The 15,939-nt window shown below is 38.5% G+C and overlaps 1 protein-coding gene across 1 annotated transcript in view; it reads left to right on the plus strand.

The window, feature by feature from the left end:
• The first annotated feature begins 626 nt into the window (after positions 1-626).
• The window catches only part of LOC311297021 (uncharacterized protein), a 61,301-nt gene continuing 45,988 nt past the window's right edge, over positions 627-15,939 (plus strand). The window contains exon 1 of the mRNA XM_084419084.1: positions 627-725. The gene's annotated coding sequence lies outside the window, so the exon portion shown is untranslated. The remainder of the gene's footprint in view (positions 726-15,939) is intronic.

The raw sequence follows: 15,939 nt of genomic DNA on the forward strand, positions 1-15,939 counted from the left end.
CTGAGAAAGCTATCTGGCCGATATGAGGCTGATATAATACGCGTAATTACAGTAAACGAGAGACAAAGGAAATTGGTGAAGCCAAATTAACACTTATTGTGCATAATATTTATGCAATATTCTCTGAAATACTTTTAAAAAACATGTGTACAAATAAAAATAAAGTTTTGCATTCCCTGGTGTTGGCTCTGTAAAGAATTCCCACAGGGATTTATTTTCGGTCCAGATATTAATGTTTGGAAAATATGTGATGAAGACATATATTCTTCAAAGGTCTGTTTTCACATAAATGTATCATGTTATTCAAATGTGGATATAACCTGTGCTTCAATGCAAAGCAGACAAAATAACAGAAAATAATTCATGATTGCAGATACAAAGTTAAAATGAAGTTGAAAATAAAGATAATCCGAATGAATGGAGAATGAGCAACTGTTGTCCTGCGTCGCTGATTTCTGTGTAATATTTCCAATATTTCCAGAGCACTTCTATCAGAGGATTATCTATATATATCTGCCAGCGGAGACCTAGCCGGGACCCGTTACGTGTACAACATAATAAATATCATAGAGTGTGATAGGGAAATCATATTGAAAGTGAAAGTGCTGCTGTGGAATATAAAATCTCTGCTGCAGGTTTCAGACCAGTCAGAACCGGATCGGAAGAGCAGCGAACTGAGATCGAGCTGCATCACAGCACAGACTACAGATCTTCAGATTAAACAGGTAAGAACAATATATTGTATAAATATGCAAATAACATATATAGTGTATGGAAAGAAACACTTTATAATAACTGCACGCTATTAGTCATTAGATTAGATTAGATTAGATTAGATTCAACTTTATTGTCATTACACAAGTACAGGTACAAGGCAACGAAATGCAGTTTAGGTCTAACCAGAAGTGCATTAGCTAAGCATTAGTAAACTGTTAATTAATCATTATAAAGCATTAATAAGCAGTTTATAAATACAGCAATAAATACTTTATTCTTGATTTATAAGCATATCTATAATGCGTTTAATAATTGTATTTTCATACTTTATTTATGATCAATTTATCATTTCTAAATGAAGCATTGCATTATTTACAAACCAGTAGGGGGCAGTGCACCGAATCACTTCAGATAACCTCAGGGCATAATGGTGATGACACTGTGATGGATTTTTTAATGAATAAAATAGTAAACAGTATATCAGACTAATCATAACTCTAACATCTAACCTTACTTCTCGTTTAGGCCTAACATTCTAGCATTTGAACAAAATGTACTGTTCGAAACCAGTCGAAAACTCATGACTTTGTCTAGTTTCATTTTACATATTTGTTATTTTTACACTCACACAACCAGAGTGTAAAATTAACAAATATGGGAAATGAATCTAGACAGATGTCTAGGTTTGAAACCTTGTGATTAACAATTAAGCAATCATTAAAACAGAGTTTGCTTTTACCCAGTAACAGAAGGGCTTGTCTTTGAAGAACCAATCAAATTGAAGGGAAATTATGTAATAAATCATGTCATTTTCGTCACGCTCTTATTCTATAAAAACAGTTTACATTCGCGTTTCCTAATTTCGTATGCATAACAGGTGACAATTCAAATGCTTAAAACACAACCCATATTTCATTTCTTATATTTTTGGGTTGTGTTTTAAGCATTTAAATTGTCACCTGTTATGCATACGAAATTAGGAAACGCGAATGTAAACTGTGTATTGAGTCGCGTTTCAAACTCATTGATCAATATGCTTGCATACATCTAAAAAATGTCCTGACAGGATTCAGCAGCATTCCGCGGGACGAATCGCAGCATGCCGTGGGGAAAATGCTCATTCTTAATGGCCACGTCTGTACATGCGCTGCCAATGGTTTCTTATTTTCTCTCTTTTCATTTTTTTTAAACAATTATTGCCCAGTTTCTTACACTTCCTTTACTCCTCTGACAGGTATACCCTGTCTCTTTGCATACTGCATATATCTATAGTTTATTGTGCTATTCGATTTCAGTTATAATCTTTAACTCATTTTCCTTAACAGAGAAAAGGCCTTTACACAGAGACATAAAGAAAGACTACAAGCCAAGCTGTTTTCAAACTAAGTAAATATTCAGACTAAAATATTAGTATAAAATATTAGAATATAAAATATTAGACTCATGAAACGAGTCGGGGGAGAGCAACTTGACACCTAAACACACTCGGAAACAGTGATTAGAAAAACATTACATTTTTAGGATGTCTTGTTCACAATTCAATCTACCTCAATGTTGAAAGATACTGTAATTGTCCTAATAATTGTCCTTTTATTTTCGAAGGGCTGTCTTGAGGCTGTTTTACAGAACGCTCGGTTTGTGGCCGTATTCAGTGAACATGATACAAGGGCATTGCTCCCATGTCTCACAGCGGGTGTCTAATGTCCTAGTTCAAAATAAAGAGGAACAATGCTTTTATGAAATGTAGTGGAGTAAAAGTACAATATTATGCTTTGAAATGGAGTGAAGTAAAAGTTTTTTTTTTTAAAGAAGTGCGATCTCTTGTGTGCAGAGTCTGTCTGTCTCGCGCTACAGCATGAAAGGTCCCGCTTAATCATAGAGCGATGATGGCGGAGGGAACCAAACGCTCATAAGTGTGGTTACACTTCTAGAGCTGATGCAGAAAACTCTACACTGGCTTACACTCGCGAGTCTCAATCTGCGAGTCCTGGTCAGACTCACCCTAAATAAGGCTTGATCTCGAGTTCATTCAGATGAAAGTAGTGACGGGTCCTTCATGAACGATCCGTTCAGTGCGTCTGTCACGGGACAAATGAACGGAAGACTCGGAAGATAAAGTAATTATTTATGTTCCCTGTAAATTATTGTTGACTGCATTATAATGATATCTTAATTTAGAACATGATAAAGACTGCGTAGGTGGATGTGTTCGGGGAATTTGCCTGTTAAAAGTATAACATTTAAAGCCCCTTAAATGAACGAAAAAAAAGATTTGTTCATTTTGATGAACGAGATCAAACAAGAGATTCAGTAAAATGATCCGAACTTCCCATCACTGGATGAATGATCAAGTTTACCCCTTTAATTTATGAACTGTTTGCTGAAATAACCACAAAATGAACAACAATACTGAAGTAAGAGAATTAGTTATATCTGTCAATCTAATGTGCGCAGGGAAGATTTGTTCGTTACTATAGCAACAGCAGCTCCTGTGAGTTTGGCAGCAGAAGGGGGACCAGCACGATATTAGGAAGGTCATAATGGTATGCCTGATCGGTGTGTGTAGCACATTATGTACTTGTGTACTTATAGACTTGACTTGACTATTGTGTGATAGTCCATTTTATTGCCTTTATGTCAGTACTTTTTCTACACTGAAAGCTCCTCTCACCAAAACTAATTCCTTGTGTCTCTGTAATCATACTTGGCAATAAAGCTTATTCTGATTCTGAATACAGGGGGAAGCATTTTTCATTTTTAAAATCTTGTAAAAAAGATTGATCAAACAAATAATCTCACTTTTTTAAATGAATCTAGACTAAATCATCCTAATGGTACATTTACTTGTTTTATTCACAGGACAATGTTACAAGAGATTGACCAGAAGCCAAAAGTGACTAAGCAGAAGCCAAAAGAGGCCGAGCAGGAGGAAGACAGCGATGAAGAGACTGAGGGTCCTCCTGCTGTGAATGTGGGGTTGCTCAATGTTCGTTCAATCAAAAGAGACCAGAGAAAAAGACTCAGGATAAAAGAGATCATAACAGATAAAGAGCTGGACGTCTTTCTCACAACAGAGACATGGTTAGTAAATAACACTGCAGATGAAGCCCTTAGGGAAGCTTCACCGCCAGACTTCACGTTCTATCATGAGCCCAGGGAGGGTGAAAGAGGGGGAGGTGTTGCCATTCAGTTTTCACCGGAGTTGCGAGGTCAAAGAATTTATTTTCCCTCTAGAGCCTCCTTTGAACATGTAGCCACAGCTCTGAAACATAAGAACTGGTACGAAGAGGTTCTGTTCATAAGTGTGTATCGCCCACCGGGATCTAAAAGTGCGGAGTTCAAAGATTTCATTTTGGACTTTGACACACTCTTGGATATGGCTTCCAGCGACTACAACAGAATCATTGTGGCTGGTGATTTTAATATCCATGTCGAGAAAACCCGTACACTGAGAACATCTTTGTTTGATAAGAGCTATATCATTGACTTTGAACAGCATGTAGAGGATCCAACACACGAATCAGGTGGCATTCTGGATCTGGTTTTCAGCAGAAATGTTAAAGTCTCTGATGTCCGTGTCCGTGATGATGAGATTTCGGATCATAAAACCATATATTTTAGAGTTAGGCCAACTTTGCCAGGGTGAAAAGATACAAAAACTCAAGCAAATCAAATAAAAAGGTAAGAATAATGATTTGTAAATATGTGCAGTCAAGTTGAGTCATATTTATTTATATAGCGCTTTTCAAAATGCACATTATTTAAAAGCAGTTTTAAACAAAATAATAATAAATAACAATTAAATAATAAATAATGTTTTAATGCTGGTTCGTGTGCTTCAAAAAGAGAATTACTCGTTTGTTTTTGTTTTTTTACTTCATACTTCACAAGAATTTATTTATTTATTTATTTATTTATTAATGTAATGTCTGAAGTATGAAGTACTTTTGTGAGGTAAATATTTACTTCACAAGAAATTTTATCAATTACTTTTTAAAAAATTAAATTAAGAAATAAATAAATTGTGAAGTATGAAGTAAAAAAAAAATTATTAATTATCTCAGTTTGAAGTAAAGCCAGAGAGAGAGAGAGAGAGAGAGAGAGAGGGAGAGAGAGAGAGAGAGAGAGAGAGAGAGAGAGGAATCCTGTCAGATGACTTTTTCTCAGTGGCTGACACAACAGTTCAGTTTGTGAGGTAAATATTTACTTAACACGAAATTTTATAAACAGATAAATGACATTAATAGGCCTTTATCTCATTTCTGGGTTTTGGAACGTTCGAAATCGCCAAGCAGTGCACTCGCACTTCCGGTGGTTACCTTTAGATGAAAAGTAGCTCAGTAAACTTAAATAAAATCACAATATAGACCAGTGTCTGTCTATAATATGAACCCGCAGAAAGACTATTTAAATAGGAATCATGCATGTTCTGCGCGTCTCTGTGAATGAATGGCACAGACACGCTGTTTCATTTACCACACACACACACACACACACACTGAGGCACGCATGACGCTCGGGATGTTTTCAGCCTATATGAGGACATTAATGCACTTCATCAACACAGCCGCTCTGAGAGTCACTTCAGCAGCATTTTAGCTTAATTTGAGAAAAACTATCATCATTGTAACGGTCACCAGCTGGAGTGCCCTTGAGAGCCACCAGAGGGCACTCCACACCAGACTATCATGTTTCACTCACTAACTACATTTCCCATAACTCACTGCCCGGACTTATCATCACTTATCACTGATCACATTCACCTGTGTCTCATCATCCTGTTAGTCTCAGTCTATTTATACCATGTTCATTCATTCACTCACCGCAAAGTCTTGTTTAAGTGTTACACTGCATCTCTGAGCATTTTCCCTGGTTTCTTGTCTTTTGGTTTATTTGGATTTCTTGCCCCGTTCCCTGGATTACTCTTTTGTAGTGATGGGCAGATCGAGGCTTCGTGAAGCAATGAAACAGTTGAACCAAATGTGCCATTTTGTTTCGAGGCTTCGAATCAATCCGACACCCGTCTCAACGGTGACACCTAGTGGTCACTTGCAGGTGTTGATCTGAAACAACCTTGACGAGCCATTAAAAATGTGTTGTTTTTTTATTATTGTATTTTTCTAATATGTGAAGCTTGTAACTTATAGACTCCTCACTGTGCATAATGTTATTTTGGTCCTGCAAAAAGAATATTAATAAAAGAAATCAAGCCACAATGTCTCACTTTTTTAGAGGCTTTTATTCAAAAATATTAATTTCTCTGCTGTGGAAGGACTTAGCCTACTTCTTTATTCACAGATAATTTCTCCAGCCTTTGAAAAAATCCTCTCACAAGGGTCACTTGTTGCTGGCATGCAAAGATATTGTTTAGCTAGGACATACAAGAGGAAAGATTACTGCTCTCTCTTTCCAGTAAGTTAGTGGATCATGAGTTCTGGGCAAATACACATCATTGATGTATTTTTTCACTTCCACTGTGGCATCAGCTGTAGCATTGTGTGTCTATTAGCATTATGTGTATATTCACACAATATTATATTATATTCACATTGAAGCTATTTTTAACATGATTGGCAGTTGTGATTGGGACATTAGGTTGTAGGGCATAGGGCTATGGACTTTCTAAACAGTGTCCCAAAAGTTTGTAATTATATTTCAATTATAATTATATTTCAAACAATGCATACCTTGCTTAGATGGCCCAGCAGTGTCAGTAGCAGGCCGAGGTACAGGGGGAACGCCATCCTCTGCACCCTATGGCAGGATGAGTGCTCCTCAAATGGCGCATCATGGATGATGTATTGTTCCAGTAGGCTAGCTGCCGATCACAATACACACATCTCACTTTATTTGGGGTTTCTAAACAGAAATGCTCCCACACCACAGATGTACAGCATCTCTTCTGGGGAGCCTCCATTTTATCTATCTATCTAAATCTATCTATCTATGTATCTATCTATATGAATCTATCTATGTATCTAGATATTTATCTATAATCTATCTGGTAACACTTTAAAATACGGATCCTTCGTTAATGAATAACTACACAGGAACAAATGAGTAACACAATATTAACAATCTAGTAACTACAATTAACTAACAAGTAACTCTGATTAACGAATTAGTAAGTAATAGCACACAGATTTAAGTGGTAGTTCACTATTAACTAATCAATAACTACTATTTTTTAATACTTCACAGAGAACTACTGAATTTTTTTACAGATTTAAGTGGTAGTTCACTAATAACTAATCAATAACTACTATTTTTCAATACAAATAATGAAAAAAATTCACAATTCATGCAAAACTAATTAATAACTAATGCAGGACAAATTACTAGCACTAGATTAACATTACTGCTAGATACTGTACACTAATTATCAATATGTAGTAGCGTAGCAGACTTATGATTTGGGAAAGCTGTCAATAATTAGCCTATGCACTGCTGTCTTTTAGAGAACTATTCATAAACTAAATAATTTTTAAGAATTGTTTTTATAAATGCACTTGTCTGGAACACTTACCCTGTGGCCGACTTTCCGGCATTCCTCTGGACTGGCTTTGAATAACTAGACTCATCATGGTGAGTACTGGAACATACTGAGTCATCAGCCATCCAAATACCAGTTATTTTATTATAGCTTGAGTCATTTGAGACACTTGAGTCATTACTAGTTAGTTAACATGATCTTCACTTTAGAATACGGATCCAAATAATTAGTAGTTCCTATAGAGGTATGTAGTAACACTTGAGTCATTACTAGTTAGTTAACATGATCTTCACTTTAGAATACGGATCCAAATAATTTGTAAGTCCTATAAAAGTATGCATTAACACTTGAGTCATTACTAGTTATCATGATTCCATGCTGTAGTTACTAATGAAGAGCCAACCCGAAAGGGTAGAATCATCTAATCATTCACAGGATATATATACACACACATATTTATATATATATACATATGAACAAAGAGAGATACATAAAAACAATTTTGAGAGGTAGGTTAAATAATAAAATAACTGGTATTTGGATGGCTGATGAGTCAGTATGTTCCAGTACTCACCATGATGAGTCTAGTTATTCAAAGCCAGTCCAGAGGAATGCCGGAAAATCGGCCACAGGGTAAGTGTTCCAGACAAGTGCATTTATAAAAACAATTCTTAAAAATTATTGAGTTTATGAATAGTTCTCTAAAAGACAGCAGTGCATAGGCTAATTATTGACAGCTTTCCCAAATCATAAGTCTGCTACGCTACTACATATTGATAATTAGTGTACAGTATCTAGCAGTAATGTTAATCTAGTGCTAGTAATTTTTCCTGCATTAGTTATTAAGTTTTGCATGAATTGTGAATTTTTTTCATTATTTCTCTGGGAAGTATTAAAAAATTGTGAAAGTGAAAGTGAAAGTGACACGTGACGGCCAAGTATGGTAACCCATACTTGGAATTTGACCTCTGCATTTAACCCATCCAAGTTAATGCACACACATTAGGAGCAGAGTAGTGAGTAGTTAACACACACACACTGCAAACGTGGATACACACCCAGAGCAGCGGGCAGCCTTTGTGTGGCGCCCGGGGAGCGATTAGGGGTTAGGTGCCTTGCTCAAGGGCACCTCAGTCATTTCCCACCGGTTCTGGAATCGAACCAGCAACCTTGGGTTACCAGTCCAACTCCCTAACCACTAGGCCATGACTGCCCCCCCTTTTTTTCACTTAAAATTTTGTAGTTATTGATTAGTTATTAGTGAACTACCACTTAAATCTGTGTGCTATTACTTACTAATTCGTTAATCAGAGTTACTTGTTAGTTAACTGTAGTTACTAGATTGTTAATATTGTGTTACTCATTTGTTCCTGTGTAGTTATTCATTAACGAAGGATCCGTATTTTAAAGTGTTACCATCTATCTGTATCTAGATATGTATCTAATCTATCTATGTATCTAGATATAATCTATCTATATATGTATCTATCTATAATCTATGTATTTATATATGTATCTATAATCTATCTATATATGTATCTATCTATTAATCAAACTGTCTATATATATTTATATCTATGTATCTATTATTTCACTATATGTATACTCTGTCTGTCTCTAGCCTATCAGTCAATGTGTTGTGTAAATTTAAATGTAAGCCTAAATAGCCTATAACTAATCAAAGTGCACTATATGTCACTATATCTCCAAAAATCCGCTATCTCAAAATCAAACTCCTCTCACAAAAACCCACAAGGTCAAAATGCGTTGATTTCACTTTTATACAGATGTGCGACTGTGTGGTCTGTTCCCGACCGTGTCAATCAAACGCTGATATGGCGGACCACACCTGATGAAACACTTAGTGAAACACTTCGAGGCTTCGTTTGGCCATAGTCACGTGACATGGGTGTTTTGAATCACGCTTCGGATCAGTGTTTCGAAACATCTGCGCTTCGGGATCTCGCAAAGCTTCGGAACGACTGTTTCGCGTCAGCCATCCCTACTCTTTTGTTTGTTTCTTTGTTGGTTTGTTTGGACTGCCTACCTGTGTGTTGACCTTTTGCCTGTACACTGGATTACGCCTCTGGATTACCCACAATAAAGCTGCTTTTGGATCTTAACCCTTGTGTCTCGGAGCAAGTTCGTAACAATCATATCATAAAACACAGAGAGACTCAAAGGTCTAAATAAATGACCTTTCTCTCACACTCCAAGTGAGAAACATGATGGGTAGGTGGTGATTGGTAACCCCGTCAAAATAAAAGTTAGGTTTAACCTTTGAAGAAAGTTTTGCTTAAATCATTACATTTCAAATAATTGGTTATAACAATTTAATTAAACAATTCAAATGGAATTTTTTACTTCACAAGAAATGTATTCACGTAAATGATTTAATTGAAAGTTGTTTTTTGGTTTGCTTTAATTTCTAGACATTTTATGCATAAAACAGCTTTAATATTATACAAACAAAAGCAGGTTTGTTAAGTAACTGTTCTGATAACTTATGACTGTCATGATCCTGGTTCTTTTCCTCTTTCTCTGTCTCCCTCTTGTGGTCACACTCTCTCGCACACACACTCACACTCTCTCGCACACACACTCACACTCTCTCGCACACACACTCACACTCTCTCGCACACACACTCACACTCTCTCGCACACACTCTCTCGCACACACACTCACACTCTCTCGCACACACATTCTCTCCTCCGCTCATTATCTCTCTCAGCTGTTTCCCCTTTTGTTCCCATCTCCTCACCTGTTCCTTTTTTCTCTTGGTTGTCTCAGCTTCTTATTCCCTCTTCCTAGCCCTGTCCTGTTGTCGGATTATTCAATGACCTCACGTGAGAAACGTCTGTTCTCAAGTCCTGTCCTGTCTGATCTGTGGAAAGTGAAACCATTAATTCTGCTGTGAGTAATACTGCCATCAGAGTGTGTATTATCCAGCTGTGCCTGTTTGCAGAGTACCTGTTCTGTGCCTGCTCACCCTTTCTGCTGTCTCGCAATCCCTGACTGGCTGAATGCATCTCTGGGTCCCTGCCTCTGTCCTCGTGGAAGTTGATGCTGGTTTTCTAAAGATCCAGTCGTCTGGCAGTTTCTGTTCTGGCTCTGATTAATGCCTGTGATTTGTGTTATAATTATTCATTGAGGACTATTTCCTTTATTCATTAAAGACTGTTGACTGCATCCCGTCCTGATCTTCCATCATTCTTACCATAACAATGACATACAATTATAGTTTTTGTTATCTCTGACAGGACTATTCTTTTAAAGCATTTTCTGTTATTTCTCTTACCCTCAAGATGGCGACACCAAGCCCATATTCACGGCCGGCACCGATCGCTGCAGATGTGTGGCTGTAAACCGGACCATCTTCAGAACAGATGACGGAAAAATAACGACTTCATCCATTACAATCAGAACCACTAGTGCACTGAGTGACGGACAAGCTGTGTATCTGTCGACAGCCAACAGTGGCACACCAGTGCAACACACTTCTTGAACAGTATAACCATAAAGCACAAATATGGCCGGCAGAACACATATTTTAGCCGGTCGTCCAGTAAACTCAGGGCGGCTCCACTAGCGCTAACAGCGCAGGACGAAGAGGGTTAGGCCTGTGTCCTCCATCTCAGTGCTCGGGCGATGAGGCGGACATCTTCTCAAGAGGGACTATCTGAGTCTGCAAGGGCGAGTGGACAGAGTTACTTTAATAACGTTTAATAACAGACATTCGTCTGATGTGTCAGGCTATCCTCGCTCATAAACACTTTGACCATGTGTTTCGTGCTTTAATCTTCCTCTGCATCACAGTGGCTCTGGAGAGACCCAGAATCCACCAGGGCAGTCCGGTATGGCGTTATTTTCCTGTTAAATGTCGAGAGCGCATTATTGTAGCGCGAAAGTACATTAATATAATGTATATTAATGTACTTAATCTCTCTGCTTGCGCGCGGAATATAATGTGCCGAGTGCGAATCAGATACACGCTGCTCTTGTAAGAATTTCCTCTGGGCTCGCTCAGAGAATATGCCTGCACTTAAAACGTGTTCAGTGCAATCGTGAATCTCTCCTCTTGCATGTGTATGTGCTTAGACTGTGTCCCGTGCGTTCGCGCATGCCTAAGTACTCTTCTCTTCAATTTCTTTTTATTTGTTTTATTAATGCCAAGGTATCAAAAATATAACTTTTCCTCTTTCTGCGGTTAAAAACAACGATTGCTCGATATTATGTATGAGGGATATGTGGATATACATTCCGATAAGTTGTAGTGTATCTTTCAACATACCTATGGTTCATTTGTGTTTATTTATGCTAATAAACTGAGATGATCGGTTCACAAGCCGCTTGAACTGAGGCACGTCACATTTACAAACGCCAAAACGGTATTATTTATTGATTGAATTTCGAAATAAAATTGACAGAATCTGAGAATTAGTTTCATGTGAAAAGTGACCTGCTCTGTCTGTGTCCGTGTCCTCTTTGCTCTGTGATTTTTCTCTGCGTGAGAACATGTGTGGCGTGAGGGCGTGTGAGTCTTAGTCTCAGTCGGCACGGGCAGCCCTGTTAACAGCAATAATAAACATGTAAATAATAGCTACATTAAAATGTTGCCTTCAGTTTTTAATGACGGTAATTCTGATTTGTCGCTCACTCATCCGCTCAACAGGCTTCTCTGTGATTGGCTACAGTGCTCAACAGTCTTCTCTGTGATTGGCTACAGTGCTCAACAGGCTTCTCTGTGATTGGCTACAGTGCTCAACAGTCTTCTCTGTGATTGGCTACAGTGCTCAACAGGTTTCTCTGTGATTGGCTACAGTGCTCAACAGGCTTCTCTGTGATTGGCTACAGTGCTCAACAGGCTTCTCTGTGATTGGCTACAGTGCTCAACAGGCTTCTCTGTGATTGGCTACAATGCTCAACAGGTTTCTCTGTGATTGGCTACAGTGCTCAACAGGCTTCTCTGTGATTGGCTACAGTGCTCAGCGCTTCAAACAGGAACGCTGTAAACCTGGACCGTCTGAAGGCAGCCGTCTATCTGCGTGTGTCTGTACTCAGTAAAACCAGTACTGCAGAAATACTAGTATCCTCACATTTGCACAATTTAATTATTTAACGTTTGAACAAAGTATCGGTAGGCTACTCTTGACAACACATACTTCACTGAGGTAAAGATAAGTAATAAGTTACAGTTTTCTCTCGCAAGTCTCAGCATTCTTCCTTTTTATTTACTGATTTACTTTTAACTCAACAAAAAGAAACTTGTACATTTCATTCTTGTTGTCCAGCCTAGTTGTGTTCTGCGGTTGGCTCCTCGAGGTGGTACGTCAGTTAGGGCTGGTAGTTCATTGGCGGGCACCCACACCACCCCGGCCTGTGACAGACGTTTCAATATATTGGTATTAAATGCATTTTCTGAGAATTTATATTTCAAGTTTTGGCTGCAAATGTCACGTCCATAACGCTGGAATTGCCCACTTTTAAAGAATGTATCCTCGACTAGTTTTTTGGTGTTGGTCTACGTATTTTATTATGTAAACTTCAAATAATACTAACAGTAATTTAAAGATGTGATAGCCCTACATCTTACACATCACACTCCACTGTTATGGTGGCCATTTCAGTAGATTTACTCACTAACATTGATGTGGAAACACAATAAGCATGGAAACTAACATAAGGTAGTATCGCGCTACAGCGCTCATTCTATCAGCTGCAGTTCTGGCGCCTCAGTCCCAATACTGTAAAACTCAACGTACAGTCACATCACATGTTAATGTCAACGCGATCTCATGAAAATATGTATCTATTTGTACGTTTTATTTGCACATTGCAAATGTATTAGTGATGGGAAGTCCGGTTCTTTTCCGCAAACCGGTTCTTTCGGACAGTTCGTTTCAATGAACCGGTTCAAAAAACCGGTTCACCAGTTCTTTTACGTTATCACGTAATGACGTCAATTCTATCATCCCGGCGTATAAATATACATTAAAATAAAGGCATTTGTAATCATAACTTCAGTTAAATAATAGTACTCATTGTCATAATCATCTTGGATAGGTTTCTTACATTTACGTTTTGAAAATGAACCCTGTAGTAGGCCTAAGGCGATGCGCAAAATATCTTAAAGTGAATAAACTGGTCTTCATCAATTTTATTTTATTTGTAATTAAATAAACTTACATTTCGCCGAATTGGCCCCTCATTCAAGTCCTTGGTTCACCCGTGCTCATGTATCAGCACAGCACATAGTCATAAACAGTATATAAACACAGCATCAGTTGGCCAAAAGAAAGTTCGGTTCAGAGACGGTGCGATCACGCATGCGCAGTCTCTCCAGCTCATCGGTTCTCCGTATCGAACGTGTCCGAAAGAAACAGTTCTCGGTTCTGTGCTGGTGATCCGAGAACTGCTGCAGCAACCAGTTCTTGATTCGAGAACCGAACCGTAGCATATGCCTGTGTGTGAGCTGAAAACTACTGAAACCTTACTAGGCTAATTCAGTCGACAAAACTAAAAACTCGATGCATGTCTCCAGTATGTTTAATACGTTATGTTTTGATTAACACTTTATAAACATTTAATGCACCCTTTAAAACCTTGGCAAGAGTTTACATCAAAAATGTATATCACCTTACTTAGAAATTAAATTATATGTTCCTGAAAATAATGTTTTAGTATAATAATAAATGTTTAGTTTTATAATCCATTCATTGTTTCCAATCTTTAAAATAATACAGTGAAAAGGCAGTAGCCTATGTGAGAAACATGTTTCTAACATGTTTTATTTTGTTACACTTATTGATGTTCAATAAAATAAAACATGCATTTCGTCCCTCTGAAAGAATTGCACGCATGCTCAGCTCATCAGCTCATCGGTTCTCAGCATGTCGAACGTGTCCGAAATAAACAGTTCTCGGTTCTGTACTGGTGATCCGAGAACCGCTGTACCACGTTCGGTAGTGCGCGCATGCTCTGTATCAACTGCTCGTGCTCATCACTTCTCTCAGCACAACATGTCTCAGTTCGGTGAACTGTTGGATTTACTGGAGTACCATATATGCCTACTCCGGGATATTGGTTTATTTTGAGTCGAAGGGACTGTCAGGAGTCAGGATTCAACTGTTTCGAACGATTCAGTCCGATTTAGTGTACTGGTTCAACCAGTTCACTAAAAAGAACCGGTTCAAAAGAACGATTCGTTCACGAACCGGCCATCACTAAAATGTATGCATTTGACGTTTGAATAGACGACTATACGTACAATACACGTATGTGGGTTTTATAAACATATAATTCTAACTTATTTTCACAAAAATTACGTATAAATGCTTACCTATGGTCTATAATTTAAAGTGCATGGGGAGAGCATGGCAGGGAAAGGTCTGCATTTTATAATGAGTGGTTGACTACCAAATTAGGATGTTTCTCAATCTTTTGAAATAATAATTATTTTAATAATACATTAGGGCGTCCAAATTGGTCATTCACTTTCCTTTAACCCACATGCACCACGCCGTTTCGTTTTAGTTTTTTTTTTAACTAAAGTTCCATAAGTAACATTATATTACATTATAAACAGTATATTTTGGAAGATTATGCCGACTAATTCATGTCAAGTAATAGTGTTTGCAAATGATTCATAGTTTGGGTACAGGTAGTGAAAATACACTGTATCGTTAATATGATTCATATTGCATCATTGCATGTTATTTATTGTTATTATATTGAATAGGCTATACATTAGGGTGATTGCAATAACAACCGATTATTATTCTGCTTGTTTGGATACTTGCCACATAAGTACATTAAGTTATAGCATAACTGGTCAAGAAGATCCAGATGAGCGGATTTTGGTTGGCGGAAAACCATAGACTGTATAAAAATAAATTTAAAACACAAGTGTGATGTCGCGACTGACCATTCAGAATCAAGTAACTATTTCAGGGTGCCTAAATAAATTAAAAAAAGTGGTTGTCAGGGATCACAGAGGATGCAGACAAGATGGTAAGGTTATTAGTTTTATTGCAGATAAAGCGGACATGCAGACAGATGGTGAGTAATAGCAACACAGAATAACAGTGAATGCTTAGCTGGTTTGTAAAGTCTTTCTCTTTCGTTCTCTTTGCAGATGAAGACGGGCTGAGGGCTGAAGGCTGAACAGGAATGCAGGCAGGACGGACCGGAGAGAATAATCAGCAGGTAGGTGATCAGGTAAGTGTTCGGGAGTCTGTGGGTCATGTATTGACGAGACCAGACACTGAGTGAAGGGAGACTGTGGGTTTTATGGGGAGTGCTGGTGATGGGACACAGGTGACGGTGATCAGTAATCAGGGGAGAGTGAACGGGTGACTTAATGACTGGGCGGAGAGAGAGAACGAGTGGGCGGAGGTGAAGATGAGCGTGGTAGTGAAGATGGAATCCTGACAGTACCCCCCACTCCCGAGGCGTCTCCTGACGCCTGAGAAGAGCTCTGCCGGCGGCGAGGTCGACCCCGACCTCTGGGTGCTGGACGATCAGGATGGTCTTCGTGGAACTGGGATAACAGGGCAGGATCCAGGATGTCGTCACGAAGAACCCAAGAACGTTCCTCTGGCCCGTAGTCCTCCCAGTCCACCAGGTATTCCAGTCGGGGACCTCGCCGCCGGGAGTCCAGGATGGTGTGGACGCGGTAGACTCGTTCCTCTTCTACAGGAACGGGAGGAGGAGGTATGTCCGAGGAAGA

The sequence above is a fragment of the Rutilus rutilus genome (assembly GCF_951802725.1).
Source record: "Rutilus rutilus genome assembly, chromosome: 1".
Lineage (NCBI taxonomy): Eukaryota > Metazoa > Chordata > Actinopteri > Cypriniformes > Leuciscidae > Rutilus > Rutilus rutilus.